Source organism: Diabrotica undecimpunctata, chromosome 2 (genome assembly GCF_040954645.1).
Source record: "Diabrotica undecimpunctata isolate CICGRU chromosome 2, icDiaUnde3, whole genome shotgun sequence".
Taxonomy (NCBI): domain Eukaryota; kingdom Metazoa; phylum Arthropoda; class Insecta; order Coleoptera; family Chrysomelidae; genus Diabrotica; species Diabrotica undecimpunctata.
In genome coordinates, this window is record NC_092804.1 from 181,477,966 (window position 1) to 181,492,866 (window position 14,901).

The 14,901-nt window shown below is 31.4% G+C and overlaps 1 protein-coding gene across 5 annotated transcripts in view; it reads right to left on the reverse strand.

Moving 5' to 3' along the window:
- LOC140435296 (furin-like protease 2) overlaps nt 1-14,901 on the reverse strand; it is a 1,428,549-nt gene that overhangs the window by 969,912 nt on the left and 443,736 nt on the right. For 4 of the 5 annotated variants that reach the window (XM_072524127.1, XM_072524123.1, XM_072524125.1 and 1 more), the window contains one exon: nt 12,203-12,245. The exons of the other annotated variant lie outside the window; for it this stretch is intronic. The gene's annotated coding sequence lies outside the window, so the exon portion shown is untranslated. The remainder of the gene's footprint in view (nt 1-12,202; nt 12,246-14,901) is intronic. 5 annotated transcript variants of the gene reach the window in all.

Genomic DNA, 14,901 nt, shown 5'->3' on the forward strand with positions numbered 1-14,901 from the left:
TCTATCTTGAGCTGTTCTTAGTATCGAATGTCTCGACTGGACAGGCATGTGTCCATGCCTGTCCAGTCGACAGTCCAGCCTGTTATTTAAAACCATAAATTGTGGTATTGACTTACTAATAGTGGTATTTTACGGGCAACTACTATACAAGCGTTGGTTTAGCCGAATTATCTAACAATAATATTCATTCGATAGAAACACTGCGAAAACACATAGAAAATATAATCCAAAAGTGATCCTTGAAAAAAAAACAACTATCAAGAGACAACATGATAACTCTTGAAAACAATACAAAATTTCTTGTTGGTAAATGGATTGACAAACAAGAGTTTGTTTTTTAGCAACCAGATCTTGTCAAGAAATGATTACGGCACAGACACGGACAGGTACCAAAAGGAAACCAAATACAATAGTGGAATATAATTTCATTAAGTCTTATATCGATGGTTTGCATTAGCGATCAGCTTAGAGTAATCCTGTCCGCAGATCAATCAAATGACATCATAAAGTAGGTACTGAAATCCTTACCAGTACCGCTGTTGTAAACGCACTTATCCTTTTTAGTGCAACTTTGAACACTAAAATGGACATAACGACATTCAGGGAAAAACTTGTTGCAAAAATGTGCTTAAAACATGAACACGCAACAGTACGAGAGATGTTACATAAACTCGAAGAATACGACAAACGAGGGCGTTGTGTTGTATGCTACAGCCACTTTTCTGAGAGGTACGGAAGAGCTCATGCAACCAAGAATTTTAAGCAATGTATTACTAGGTGTACAGATTGTCTTGAGAAAAAGTTTATGTGTTCAAATTGATTTTTTAAGATATATATAAAATAGTAGCTTGCTTTATTTAAACATGAATGTGTAATATTTTTAATAAAAACATAATAAAAACCTGTGTATCAATTTTAATAAGTACACCTAGGCTATCTGGTTTGTAATCGGTATTTTCGTGCCTTGTGAACCGTGTGTATCGAATTTGAGCATAGCCTAAATATCCTTTAGAAGAATAAAACATGGCAATATTTTAAATCACTATTATATAGTGTAACATTTTCAGCCGCAACAACAAAAAAAATATCTCGGGCTGAGTGGATGATTTTTTGAAATAGGCCCTGGAAGTCAAAGTGTTAATGTGGCTAACCAGATCCTACTGTATTTTGTCGAGGAATTTGCGACGTAATAAACCTCAAAAATAAACTTATTTTGAAGTTAAATTGTGGCTTATTCCCAACAAAAATAATAATTGCACTAAGATGTCACATAAAAATAGCTTCAAAATAATTTAAAAACTATGTAGATTTTTGTATTCAATTTACCAATTTACCAATCAAATTTTGAATAAAAAGACGTAAGAACAAGTAGAAAATGTATGCAAAATTGAAATATCTTGTGGTGACCTGAAGCGTTTGTGGCATTTCATGTAAATATTTCATGAAAATCCTCAGGTTTTCTGGCCATGCAAAATGTAAACTAAACACAGTCGCGATCCGACATATTTTACATACATATGAGAAAGAAACAGGTTTATACGATAGCCCTTTGTTTCCTGAACTCGCGACAGACATACATCTCTGTTTTAGAGACTCGAGCCGTGATATATTTTTCTATTTTACGACATGCCTTTGGTACAAGGAGCATGTTGCCGCAACATAAGAGTAGTTCTAACCCGAAACGAATATGTCATAAGATTTTAACGTTGCAACTAGTCCGATGCATTTTAGTACGCTGTTACTGAATAAAAAATCGTTGTTCTACGACTTAAAAAGGTAAAAACCATTCTAGATAGCATCAGAATCTACCTGTTTCAAAATTAAGGATATTAAACAAATTTAAAATTCATTAAATGCCTAGACAAATTGACATGACTTTAGATATTTTGAAAAACTAATAAACATTAGTAAATATATCAAAAAAAATTTATTCTTAAGCAAATCAAATAATGGAGAAGACGAAGATTTCTGATAATATAATGATAATATAATATGAAGAATATAATATGCTTATCATATAAAATTTGGAAAGGTAGGTATTTGGAAAAGCAAGGTATTTGGAAAGAGAGGACCAGGGAGAAGAAAAATATCTTGGCTTCAAAACCTGACAAAGTGGTTTAATACATCGACAACCGGACTATTCAGAATAGCAGCAAGCAAAGTTAGGATAGCCATGTTGATCGCCAACATCCGGAACGGATAGGCATCGTAAGAAAAAGAAGATCATATAAAATACAAGGTATATTGAATCCACGACTTGATTTAAAATGTCAAGTAGTCTGAACGAGTCATCTACTATCCCCCCTTTACATTTCCTAATTGGTAGACCTGAGAGGGTCTACCAATTAGGAAATGTAAAGGGGGGATAGTAGATGACTCGTTCAGACTACTTGACATTTTAAATCAAGTCGTGGATTCAATATACCTTGTATTTTATATGATCTTCTTTTTCTTACGATGAAAATTTTCTATGAAAATTGGGATTATTTCCTAGTAATTAAGTGTAGGATAAAGAAAGCAAGAACTGCATTTTAAAACATGGTTAAGCTATTTAAATGCCATTATATATCAGTTTCCATAAAAATCAGGTTACCACGATGTTACATATTTCCTATATTGTTGTACGGAGTTGAGTAGTGGACTCTCAAAGGTGCTACCTGCAAGAAAATTAAGAATTTTTAAATGTGGCTTTATCGTTGAGTCCTGAAGAGTTGTGAATGCAAAAAAAAGAGTTGTTAACTATTGTAAAATTGAATACCTTGGTCACATCATGAGGAACGTCAAAGTTGCTGTAATTAATCATCATCATTCTGGCTTTACAACCCTACGTGGGTCCTAGAATCCTCAAGAATGTCTCACCAGTCATCCCTATACATCGCCTTTGTCCACCAAGCACGTATTCCCATATTTCTCATATCGTCATCGATGTTATCAAGGAAGCTTGTTCTAAGTCTTTCCCTTTTTCTTTGACCAATGGGTCTATCAAGGAGCGTTTTTCTAGCTGGGTCATTTCGTTCCATCCGCATTACATCCCCTATCCACCTCAGACGTCCTATCTTAATATGTTTTACGATATCAGGTTCCTGGTATATTCTATATAGTTTGAAGTTGTATCGTCTTCTCCACACTCCAATTATCATTCACTGCTTAGTACTTTTCTTTTGAAACATCCGAACATGTTTTTTATTATTTTTTGTTAGAGTCCAGGTCTCTGAACCATATGTTAGGACTGGTCGTATTATTGTTTTGTAGAGTTTTATTTTTGTATTTCTCTATAATTGTGGATTTAAGGAGAAGATTGAGCACCAAATACCATCTGTTGACCGTGCATATTCTGCGGTTTATCTCTGCAGTAGTATTATTTTCTGTGTTAAGGAGCGCTACCAGGTATACAAATTCGTTCACTGCTTCGATGGCATCGTTTTCTGTAACAAGTGGTCGTAATGTTTGTTGTTGCGTACTTATTTTCATACACTTCGTTTTGTTGGTGTTTAACATACGTATTTTGTAACATACGTATTACTTTTTTCTGTAATTAATTCTACAAGGAAAAGTAGAAGAAAAACGAGAACCAGGAAGGCGAAGGATTTCCTGGCTGAAAAATCTACGTACGTGGTTCAACACAACAACTACAAATCTTTTCAAAACAGCAGTTTGCAAAATACAGATTGCCATGACAATCACCAATATCCGAAATGGATAGGTACTACAGGAAAAAAAAAATCTATATCATCCGTAATTGCCAGAGTGTGACATACAGGATCTATCTAGCTGTTAACTATTCCGATGACAGCCTATGCAGGAACTGTGATTCCCCTAACAAGATTTTTACTAGAAATCTGGGTTCTTACGAAAAATGAGTCTGTTCTTGCTTACCAGTGGGTTAGAGAAAGAATCACTAAATCTTGTCCAAATAGAGACGGAAAAATCAGAGTAGCAGAAAGAACCACCGAAAGGATCAGTTATTCGTTTAGTGAAACATTTTTGCCCTCTACCAATGCAAAAATACATTACCAATTTACAATTATTTGTGTTTTTTTTGTTTACTATGTATCTATTAGTTGTACTATTTTATTATTTTATGTATTTTTTTAAGTTACTCTGCAAACGGGGGGATAAAAACTATCTCTTATTTTTAAAATGAAAGAGAAACAGTATATACAGAGAAAATATTCAATATTATATACATGAAGCAAGTCATGCATCAATTCTATCAGATACAAGATACAAGTAATATAGTCAACAACCATTGTTTCAATTTTAACCAGTGAACCAGCGAAAATAACATACAGACACCCAAAAGGTTTGTTTTATTAAAGAACAATATTGAACATTATCACAATCATATCCAATAGAAGATTAAGTGCCCTTGTAACGCAAATGAAATATTTAGGCCCGCCTTAGAATTTCACCCGTATTTCATCTTTTTGAAATCTCGCGGGAGAACTTCCTTATCTTCTACCGGGCCATAAACATTTCTAGTGTAAGGAAAACACTTTCCACAATCAGAGAAAACATTTTTCATTTTCCGAGAGGGAAGTTTATAAAAGGCGGTTGGTTTTCTTGAATTTTAAAATTGGAGTCCTGAACCGAGTACCGGGAACATGGCGCGGTTTATTGGTTTAGGGTAAGGAGAAACAGGGCGAAGAGGGTAAAGAAAATGAAAACTTTGTTTTCTGGATTGCAGAGATGTAATAAATACTTTAAAATTGAATGGCTTTTTCTTAAAGGGATCAATAATGGATGGTAATATTTTTGGAATTTGAATATTTCGATATGATTTTCAAGCGTTCTAAGAAAAGTTATCGTAGAGTTATTATTAGGTATTTTATTTTGTATATGTAAAAACTTTTTAAAATTACTACTAACAATGAATAATTGCACGTTTTATACGTTTTTATTACTATAACGTTTAGTGATGCTTTTGTTTGGTATTATCTGTTATGAACTATTTTTTTTTGTTCTGTAGTTATTCTTGTTCTTAAATAATAACTGTTTTAACTCTTAATAAGACAACGGGAACATATTGTCCACTTTACTTTACCGCCAAATTTCGAATTTCGCTGTCAATACACATAATGATAAATTTTATAATATTAAGTATTCATTTTATGGATAAATACACCAACTATTCTGGCAGTTATTCGACGGAATACAATTTCTTTCTTATTTTTACGCATTGTGCCTACATAGTCGAAGTTTTTTTAGTTCTACAACTTGTAGCATTTGCAAATTCTTTGAAATATATATTGAAATGTATTGAAATTTCCTCGTATTTGCTAAAGCACTCGAAAAATATTTAAGTGTATTTCATTTCTCATTCGTACGTATTAACACATCAAATTCTTCCAATTCATTTTTACGACGCCGAAGTTAATGAAAACCATTTTATAGTTTGTTTATGTTTCACAAGATGCGTATTTTGTCGGTATTCTTTGATCAAAGCCTCTTTTAGGATATTCTACGTTATCTTCAAATAAGTATTCCAGTTTATATGTTTTGTTTATACCAAGATTGTGCGAATGAGTTTTAAAATTAAGAAGTAAGTGTTCGCGCTGGGTAAGGCTGGCCGCTGTTAAAGGCGTGTTTAGTTTTATTGGAGTCCGAATTTATGTTCACACTCGTAATCTTTTCGTTTTCCTTTTTTTGATATGGAAATATAGTATAAAGTGACAGTAGCAGTTAAATGTGTAGTATTGAGCAGTCAATAGTTGCAGTTTAAGTGAGGACCAGAAGGTGACGAACAAGAATCGATGTTTCCATCCTCGTTTTTTTTCTCCCTGGTTGTCATCCCAAGCTTTTTGGCAGTTTGAAGATGAATTTCTTTTTGTTCCGAGATTTTCAATCCAGTTTCTGCCCCCAGAAGTTTTAATGGATCCAGTTCCCTACCCCAAACATGCAGAATGAAATTTAGTGAAATTTAAGGTAACTTTTTGTGTTAAATTTTAAAGTCAAGATAGACATTTTTTTTAAATAATAACTGCTTTTATTATTTAAAAAGATAATTTTTGATTTGCAATAATTTTTTTATTTGCCACAGTTTATAGCTCAGTAACATTTGTAAGTTTTTGTAGCATCTCCCAAGTTTGTAAATGAATATATATAAATAAATAGTTTGTAAATAAACACATTTAATTTTTCTTTGTAATTTTTGGTATAAATCTCTGTAACTACTAATATAGTCATTTTTGTGCCATCTGTATTTTTGTAACTGTTTGTGGTGACACAACAATAGATGTTTAATTTACTCTCTGAGCCATTTTGTTTATTTTAGAAAAGTCCCCTAACCCCTGTTTGTGTTCTTTATTTTAGGAAAAAAGAGCCTTTTTATTTCCTTTTTTCAGCAAGATTTGAATTCTTCGAGGCGGCGTCCTTATTTCAAATGGCTAGAGGTCTTTTTTGTTATTTTTATTCACTCTATTGGTCTAGGAGATTTATGTAAGAACTTCCTTTGTTTCATTTTTTGTAGTTGCCCCAATCCAACCCCCTTGCCATTCAACTTATCCACGACCCAGCTCTCCAAACAAACGCTGAGTGCCGTTCGCATATGTATCGTTTATTTTGCTTGCCCATCTCCACCCCCAGTAGTTTCTGTTCCCAAATTTCAACCCCCATAGCAATATTTTCGGTACAAACTGTTATTAGAGTTACTATAAGTGTTCATATACTGGCTCCTCCAGGAATTCGAGAAAGTCAAAAACAAAATCACTTTTCACCGTACTTCCGCTAATCCCGAAGCCATTTTAATGTATTATCATACATATTAATGCGACAGGCTAAACTACGTACTTAATTGGGAAAATAAGTGAAATAACAAGGTCGTTTGCCAAACTTTCTACCAGTGGAGCACGAAATTTCAAGTCCTGGGGTCAAATTTGACCCCACGATGGCAGTTCAGGATTAATAGACTAGAAAACTAACGATTTTCTAATAACACTTGTTGATGCAGCTTTTTAACAACTGCTTTTGAAAAATTTGGTAATAATAATATGTAATAAACAAATTATAAAGGATTAAACGTCATTTTTTCTTATAAACAATATATAAACAATGTAATATCGCTATTTGATTTTAAACACTAAAAGTAAAGATTGGTAAATCATATGGAAAAGTGACAAAATTTTATCGAAAGAGCATATAAAATCGTTTAAAATGAGAGTTTGTAAAGTTATTTTTGTTAATTTGTTACCTTAATTTTTAATACCTTAAAAAGTCGATTTTTGTGAAAAGTAATAATAACTTTTCAAAAAATACACAAAAAAATTGAATTTTATTCCCTTATCAATGTCTCAAAATGCCATGTATTAAATACAAAATATACCTTTACCTACATTCAAAAGGATATATGGATTACAGATATATCAGACAGTACATGAAGAAAAACAGAATAAATCCTGTATGTGATGTTTGAACTGTCAAATCAAAAGTCTTCTTTTAAATAAACGTTTTCAATTAAATATTTTTACTTGTGTTATATCGAACATTTGAATATCTCGTTACACATTTTAAAACAATTGCCTTTTATAGATTCGTTCATATATTTTTTCACGCTGTTGTTATTTTTTACTAAAACAAGGATAACCCTCAAAACAACATTTTGTTATTTTATCATTCATCCACACAAATTTTCTACATTCGCACACAACTTTATTATTATCGTAAAGTCATACAAATAAATAAAACATCGGTTGACGAGTTTGTTTTAGCGTGACGTTTAATTAAACTGAATATTTAAACAAAAGTTAATCACGATAACATGTTAACTATGCATATATGCATACAAAAATATCCAGTTTAATAGTTTAAATGAAACTTTTTGTCACACAAATTTTAAAATACCTGTAATTTCGAATGACATTGGTTTCAATTTTTTATTAGTTTGTAGAGTTGAATAATTTGTGTACTATGGAGGAGTTTTATTTAAGCTAAATATAATAAAATACCTTTTAAGCTGCAGTTATAATTACAATGTTATAAATAAAGGATTGTACATAATGAGTTTAAGAAAAAAGTAGTAAAAATAAAACTTATCACAAAAATTGTGAAATAAATTGTTTTTCGCGTTTTCTTTTTCTGTTTGTATATTTAAACTCTAAGTAAAATAATAATAACAACATCTAAGAGGGAAATATGTTCAAAAACTATAAAGAGATTATAGACGAGAGAAATTAGCAAATCAATACAGTTTTTGATACAATTATCTAACAAATTTCTTGAAGACCTTGTCACCATAATTATTAAGTTTTCTTCCAAATTTAATCAGTCGGCTGGTATTAACCAGTGGACCAGGATGACCATTTTTGGAAAATGCATTTATACAGGGTGAGTCATGAGAAACTTTACATACTTCTACCATATGTAGAGTCCCTCAGGGAGCATATCATGTTGGCACTAAAAAATGTCAACTCCTCTTCTTTATTAACAGGGTGATTTGTGTAATTGACCATTTATTTCATTTTACTGTAGTGTTTATACGGCTCATTTGATTTTTTAAATTTTTGCATGATACAGTACACTACTATCAAGCATTCGACTGGTATTAGCTAAACTAAAAAATTCCAGGACTGGCTTTGGAAAAATTAATTTAGGGATTCGTATTAAATATTACACCCTGTATAAATTTTTTTAAAATGCAATAAGTGATTTTTAAACTACATAAATAGCCAATGAAAACGACATATGCGACAATGTTGTCGCACTTTTCTATTTCATTGATTACCATATTTGGGGACGATTGAAGCAACTAGTTTACGCAGTGAATATTAATAACCGACAACAATTAATTGATAGAATTATACATTGTTGTAATACTATTAGAAACGATCCCCAGAGTATCCGTAATTCAATACGTCAATTAACAATTCGGCAACAAAAATGTGTACAGGCTGCAGGGTTCCATTTCGAATATCTATTTTGAATTATTTTTATTTTGTTACCATTATTGTATCTTTTTCCAGTTCTAATTTATGGGATTATCATAACTATGTACATATTTTAGTTTTTTTTTTAAATTGTTCTTCGTTATTGTTGGTAGTTACTGTTTTTTGTTGTGCAGTGACTCAGTTTATCATTTCAATTAAAATGTTTGAAATTTATAACATTTGTTTAAATTAATTACCTTATAATTTGATACTTCATTATGGTTGTTCTATTTTGGTAAGATTTGATCGTTCACTAAAAATTTAATAAAAGTGCGACAACATTGTCGCATATGTCGTTTTCATTGGCTATTATGTAGTTTGAAATCACTTATTGCATTTTAAAAAAAATATATACAGGGTGTAATATTTAATACGAATCCCTAAATTAATTTTTATAAAGCCAGTCCTGGAATTTTTTAGTTTAGCTAATACCAGTCGAATGCTTGATAGTAGTGTACTGTATCATGCAAAAATTAAGAAATCAAATGAGCCGTATAACCACTACAGTAAAATGAAAATAAATGGTCAATTACACAAATCACCCTGTTAATTAATAAAGAAGAGGAGTTGACATTTTTTAGTGGCCACATGATATGCTCCCTGAGGGACTCTACATATGGTAGAAGTATGTAAAGTTCCTCATGAGCGACTTTTTTGTGAGCAGGGCCAAGATCCACAACGGATTGTCGAGCCACGTATGATGATGAATATTTTTGTGTATTTTTCGCAATTGAGTATGAATGCGGGGTGGAAACGGTTTTTAAAGGCAGTCTCTATTTATTCTCTTGATATAGGGTCAGATGTTCGGTCTTCATTTGACATCAGGATTCCTCTGGACACTCTGCATGGTGTAACAATATGAGTTTGGCTTTATAATTACTTTCCGCTGTTGAAGCTTTTACTATCTTCAGGTTTTCTTATTAGGACTTTGAATTGACTTTCCGACTTGATTTTTGGAGGTGTAAGTGTAAAGATAGAACATAGGCATTTGTACAGAAATTCGTATAATTGATTGAAGCGACAAGTAAACAACTCAGATGTCATTTTTTCCTAACAAATTTTAAATTTCTAAACAGATCTTGACACATTAAAAGTCCTGTTTTTTTTATCCTTTAGTGAACGGGTTTTATATAGTTGAGCCCTGACAGGCCTCAACTATATAAAAGTACAACACAAACTTTGTAATTTTCTATTGTTATCTTATAACATTGAAACTGTATATAAATTTTCTACTTATAAAAAGATAATTTCTTAGCAAATTTAAAAAAAAAAGAACGGAACTCGAAATATATCGCCAATGGGCCTCACATACCTCAACCAATCGAATGTGTAATTTTTTTTAAATAACTTTATGCGCCATATATCGTATATAACCTTAAATGTGTAAATTTTTTGTAAATTTAAGGCCTCATATGTTATGCACAATACTCTTCACAGAAAATTTCCTCGATAGTTATTAAATAGAAACAGCACAAAACAAAAAAGAAAACTAAGACAATACTCCCACCGAACTAAGTTCTAGTACAATATTTGATAAATTGCGAATAATTCATATTTCTATAATTTCCTGCAAAATTAAATTTAAATCAGTATTCCGATAATTAACTGATGGTCGATCTGCTCAAACTTTAGGATATTTAACCCTCTCCTTCGCCGGCTCTCAGATTGCTTGTACGCGAAACTAATGACAGACGATTTTGCGGAGAATTTCGGGATCGCGACCCATCTTTCGACAATCAATCTGGAATCTTCATCAATCATTTTCTTACAGTCGACATCGAAGGGAATTGAGTGAAGCGTAATAGAGTATGTAGTATGTATAGTATACGGATGGTAGAATAGAGAATTAGTCGATTTATTAGGAGAAATTTTAGAGTAAATGTCATGTAGAAATGAATATAAATCGTTAATCTAATTTTTTTATTTGATGTGTTTAAAATTTAGTCTAGCTAATAAGCAGTGGGGTTTCTGTTCTTTCCAGGGGATACTCAAGAGAGATATGGTAGGCGACTCGACTCGGCTTAGAAATATAACGTTAGATTATTAATTGACTTAATATAATTAAAAACAAATTAAATTAAAATTAACACTTTTAATGCTTTTTTGCGAATCTATTTCCATCGCTTCCTTTCCACTACTAGACTCCTTTACAAAAAAAAATTAAATTCAAAGTTGCTCGGTTAGAATCCAACCGAGCCAACACCACAATAAATAAACCCTTTCTTCAGATAACCCTAAGTGCATTTTAACTTTATGAAAACAGCAGAGTCGGCCGTAGATTGAACCATTATCATTCGGTTATTTCCGAAATCACGGGTCAGTGAATTTCAATTTAATACATTCAGCTGAAGTTTTATTAAACTGGATATTTAAAAGTTTTTACTTTTTTAAGGAATAAATGCAGAATTGTGTAATAAAAATATAATAAGGCTCTTTCATAGCGATTAATGCTTTTTACCAAACGGAAAATAGAATTACTATTTAAAATAAGTTTTGTGCAATATTTGTAAATATTTTTAATGTGTTTGTTAACTTAAGTTTTGTCATTACTTCCAATACTTCCTTAATATTTTGATAATATTAATCTATTCTATGATCAATACAATATATGTACACTATACGCTTCCGCTAGACAAAAAAGATACCGCGATTGAAACATTTTAATCTTTTAGTTATAATAAAACTTTTATCAGAAGGCTTAGCTATGACAAAAAATAGGAACTTGCTCTTATAATGGATGTGAATTTTAATGTAAAGGTTAGATTAGAAAAAACTCTTGTTACTAAAAAGTTTGGTGTATGTTTGGATTTCCAAGTCATAATCATTTGGCTCTACAACTCTATGCGAGTCTTGGCCGCGTTTACTATTTTCCTCCATTGTTGTCGGTCCTGAGCTGCTATTTCCCATTGCTGTATTTCCAGTGTTTCCAAGTGATCGAGAAAATAATATTACAAGAAATGAAATTAATTACATCGATTTAAAAACTCTATGAAATTGGCCAATACCTACACATGCACCAATTTTAAAGAAATTCTGCAAAACTGACGGAAAGAGAGTCAGAAATTTCCGACAATATCACTGGATGCATTTTGCATAGTGACTTCTAAGTGTCATTTTTCAGTTTTATTAGTTTGTAAACTAAATTTGATGGTTAACGTGTTTTCTTGATACTACTTAGAAACTTTAACAAATCAGTAAATTGTAGAAAGTGCAAGTCTTATCTCTATATTGTAACAATTATTTTACTTAGATCCGTGCATGTATGATAAATATTTTCTTACTTTTTTGTAGCGATGATAATCGGCTTTACTACAAACGTTTCACCTGCAAAAGAAAAAAAAAATAGTGATGAAATAGAACATTTTGAGAAAAAATATATATTTTACTTAATAATAGATAAAGAATTTTTTCGCAATTTGAGAATTAGATACTACTCAATTTAAGAACTACATAAATTTCTTCTGTTTCCTTTCTTCCTTTCTTCCTTTCCACACGTTTTTTTTCTGTTACTTCTCAGAAATTAAAATCAGAATTGAAAGTATTTTAAGATTTTACAATCAACAACTCCCAAATTTCAATTGTTAATAAATCAATATTGAAGATTTTTGATCTAGTGTGACCTTTCTGAGATTAAATGAGATAATAGAAATAAAAAAACCTGCTAGATACAAATTTGTAGGGTACAGAAAACTGGAGAGAATTGGTGAGAAAACGAATACACTACAAATTGTGAAAATCCATATACACCAATATCTAGGAAAAAATTATTGATTTTACGTAAAAATCTTATACAGATATTTGAAGGTTCTAAAAGTTATATAAGTGGTAAGCTGATGAAAAATTCTTAAAGACGTTGATTTTGATTTGTTTTTGTTGTAAATAATCTTAAAAAGAGTAAAAGTAATTTTTTTCTTATGCAGTTCTTCTTCTTCAAGTGCCGTCTCCATCAATGGAGGTTAGCGGTTATGGTGGCAAACGTTTGTCTATCTTCAGCTGTTCTTAAGAGTTCCTCAAATCCAAATCCTGTCCAGTTTCTGATATTACGTAACCAGGACAATTTTTTTCTTCTAATTCCTCGCTTTCCTTCTATTTTGCCTTTTATTATCAACTGAGGGATGTAGTATTTCTCGTTGCGCAACAAATGCCCTAAATAACTGGTTTTTCTTCTTTTGACTGTTCTCAATAGTTCTTTTTCTAAATTGAGTCTCGCTAGTACTTCTTCATTTGTTTTTCGTGCTGTCCAAGGAATTTTTAAAATTCTACGGTACACCCACATTTCAAATGCCTCGATTCTATTCAGGCTCTTTATTTTTAAAGTCCATGTTTCGACTCCGTAGAGAAGAACAGACCAGATAAAACATTTTACAAGTTTTAATCTCAATTTAATATTTATATGTGTATCGCAGAATAGAACGCGCATCTTAAAGAAACTATCCCTAGCTTGAGCAATTCTCGCTTTAATTTCTTGTTCTGGGTCCAGCTTGCAATTAATCCAACAGCCAAGGTATTTGTATTGGTTTACCTGTTCTAAAATATTCCCATTTATTTTTATAGGTAAGGGGATATTCTGTTTTCTTTGGATCACCATTACTATTGTTTTTTTTTCGTTGATCTTCATTCCAAACTCTCGACAAGCATCCTTAAGGTGGTCTATAACCCTCTGTAAGTTTGTGTCTGTATCAGCCAGTAGGACAGTGTCATCTGCATATCTTATGCTAGATATTGGTTCTCCATTAATTTTTATTCCTGTGGAAAGGTTTTCCAAGGCTTGCTTGAATAGTAGTTCCGAGTAAAGATTGAACAGCATAGGGGACAGTATGCATCCTTGCCTTACTCCTTTATTTATACTAATATTTCTAGATGTATGATCGTCGATCCTAATCTTGGCACTCTGCCTCCAATATAAGTTCTTAATTAGTCGGAGATCTTTGCTATCCAAGTTGATGCTCTGCAAGGAATTTAACATTTTATTATGGTTTACGCGATCAAATGCCTTTTCAAAGTCTACAAAACATAGAAAGACATCCTTTTGTTGGTCGTAACACTTCTGCAGCAGTACTTGTAATGAAAACAAGGCCTCTCTGGTCTTATGCAGTTAAATGGTACAAATAAAAATTGTAGATCACAAAATGTTCTTTAATTTGCGAGTTTCTATATTAAAATACATGAAGAATTTAAACAGAACCTTCTATGACCAATAAAAACCAAGATAGCATTTTATTCTACTTATTACTTTCATTGTGTTTTAACAAACACAATTTTAAAGTGCTGAAAATTAAAAAGAAGCATAATCTAGATCTAAATTTTATAAAGCAACTTAAAGATGGCATATACAGATTAAAAGATTAAAAGTTAAAACCCGTTAAAACTGTGGTACTCGTAAAATACCGCCACAGAAAAATGGAGGGGAGAACTGTGCAAGGTCCGTTATTTTTTATTGGAACTAAAAATTGAAACGCGCTGGCAAAATTTGCTACAACTTGGCTTCTATGGCACGTAGAAGGTTTTTTTTAAAACTGGGGTACCTCAACAAAATATAAAGGATTATTCTATAATCACCTCTCTGAAAATCCCGAAAAAATAAATTGATCAATTTTTTTCATAAAAAACTTATTGAATTTTACTATTATTTCGAAAAAAATATTAAAATTTTATTAATAAGTGTATATTATGTATATAAATAGGCAATATAAATTAAACATTATTAAAATGCATTTAATTTTTTTATTTAATTTTACAGTTTTTTCTTTTAACAAAATAATTCATTTAGCAGCCATCCATTTCATAGCTTGATTTCATTCAAGTAGCTAATAATTATAACTCATATTTTTATGTCATCCCTCCACTTTACCTTGACGATATTTGATGAGTACCACCATTTTGTATAACTTTTTACTCTTTCTCGGTGCATACCATCTATAAAATGGGTCATAAGCTCTTAATCTTCATTTATAATTTGTTCAAAACTCAGCTCTCAATG